The sequence below is a fragment of the Microcebus murinus genome, chromosome 9 (assembly GCF_040939455.1).
Source record: "Microcebus murinus isolate Inina chromosome 9, M.murinus_Inina_mat1.0, whole genome shotgun sequence".
NCBI classification, from domain to species: domain Eukaryota; kingdom Metazoa; phylum Chordata; class Mammalia; order Primates; family Cheirogaleidae; genus Microcebus; species Microcebus murinus.
The window spans coordinates 56,670,419-56,672,795 of record NC_134112.1 but is presented as its reverse complement, the minus strand read 5'-3'; positions in this window follow the sequence as shown (position 1 = coordinate 56,672,795).

Below are 2,377 nucleotides of genomic sequence, written 5' to 3'. Positions count from 1 at the left end.
CTACCTTCAACTTATAATATTTACCTCCTTGTTTTGTGGTGTGAAGTAAAGAGTTAGTGAATGAAGACACTTTGAACAGTAGCAATGGGCCACACAGTAATCACTATGCATTAACTAGTACTTAATGTAATACATTAACATATTACCTAATAGAATTGTTCTATAAGGCAATTTTTTTTCAACATTTAAATGTTGAGGAAATTGGAGATTAGAAGTTTTAAGTAACCTGTTCAATTTCACAAAGTAGAGGAGCCCAAATCAGAATTCACATCTCTCTTACTCCAAAGCCCAAGTTTAAAATCTGCCTCTTCTATGGCTCCAATAGTCCCCAACCCACATTGTGCCTCCCGGCATATTCAGCATAAAACGTGACAGAAGCACAGCACCTTAACTCACATGCACAGTTGCGTGCATGCTGCTTACAGGAGAAGCAGTTGCCTGAATTATACTTTACACGTGGGCTCTTTCATTCTCTTTGGGTTTGATGAAGGCTACTCCTCTTTTCAAGTCCCATTTCTGTTTTAGGTTTGCTGCTTTCTGCCTTTCCTGCTTTAATCTCCCCCCTCTTGTGTCTTTCATCTGCAAGTTTAGAGGAGGAAGGAACAAATTCTCAGTAGTCAACAGATATGGCATGATACTTGCTTCATTTAGTCTCAAAACTCTTTCTTACTTTTAGTTTGCAGTTTTAAAGAGGTTAGGAAGATCTCAAATGAGTCTTAGAAGATTAAGATAGACTTTCTTAAACTACTGGGTATACTTATGTTGAAGAAATGAGACACCGAAGCATTTTTAGTGACTCTGGCGCTCAGAACCAAACAACACATGATTCCCGTGATGAGAAAAGGCTCATCCTTCCACACAACGGCTAGTGGGAAAGTATTTCATTTATTTCTTGATGCATCACATGAACTTTGTAAAAGTAAAACGAGGCAGAAAGGAGTAACTTGTAGGGAAAAAATATTGAGAAAAATCTCTGAGAAAATCTCTTTTGAACCCTAATTTTCATTTTTGATAGAATAGAAAATACCTGCTTATCTAAGTCAAGAGACGTTTCTGCCTCTTTAATTAATAAGTTGTAAACATGTAATTACTGGGATAAAAATCAAGAGGAAAAGTCACCCTGTTACTTCCTGCCTTTCAAACAGGAGTACAGGCAGACTTTCTGTTCTCTTCCTGTTCACTCAGAATTAGCCTCCATCCCACTGGCCCAGAGATAACCTTTTGTTATCACAAAGTTTCTCCAGTGAGAATAAATTAATAATACTTTCTCCTGCAGAGACTAAGTTGCTATAGAAATTGGGGTTACTTGTATTGATATTTCTCAAGATACTACTCTAAAATTATTACTTTGAATAGTTCAATGTTTTAAATGTAGTAAGCAATCTATCAGGACATATAACTTAGATATAATATATAATACATCTACAAATCAATATGATTCTATAATATAGTCAGGTGTCTTTTTCTTGCCTTTACCAACTCTGTGCCACAAATCCTTGAATGAATTCATCAAGTCAAGTTGACACAACGTGACTAACCTGGAAATAATCGAAGAAGTCAATTATTTGTTCAGGATGGCTGAACACTTAGTTTGAAATAAGAAATGTATAGAATTAACTTAGGAATATTATGCATTCATACCAAAATACCATGAAGACAGTTCTAATTCAACTTTCAGGTGCTCATCTCTCAGTGATAACTTTTATTTTCTAAGACAAAATATATACTTCTATGACTTTGTGATTCTTCTAAACATTTCTTTTCCTGTGGATCCACATATCTTCTGTTCAGCTAGTTTCATCTCCAGTAACACTTTTTATTTTGTTCCACATACCAAATTTTGTGACTTCAATTCTCCATGAATGACTCAAGACTCCTATGACATGCACATGTTTAAACATGTGATTAGTGTGGCTATTGAGTTTTTGGGGTAAATGAATGTTGATTTTGCTTGACTGGAAGTTCAGATTCAAGTATCAAGAGATACTTTTTGGAAATAAAAAGTAATCTAGTAGGGAATAATAATAAGTATCAATGTTTTTCATTTCTCTAAAAAATTATCAATAATTTATGGAAATTTTTCATTTTCCTTTCCAAAATTTTCACTAGTTTCTCAAAAACTAGTGGAGAACTATTGCTGGAAAATATTTCCTTAAGTTGTTTTATTTTTGCTTTTGCTATTGTTTATGATTATTTTTATTTATCTTCACTAATTCTTTATGATGCCTATTCTACTCATAGACAACATGTGCTCTTTTTTAAATTCAGTTAAATATGCAAGTGTTTAGAGTTTATTATCTGAAGGCCGTTTTTTGGTATGTCATTTATAGTGTTTACATAGATTAATGAGGCATGCACTAATTTCAACCCATGTAAT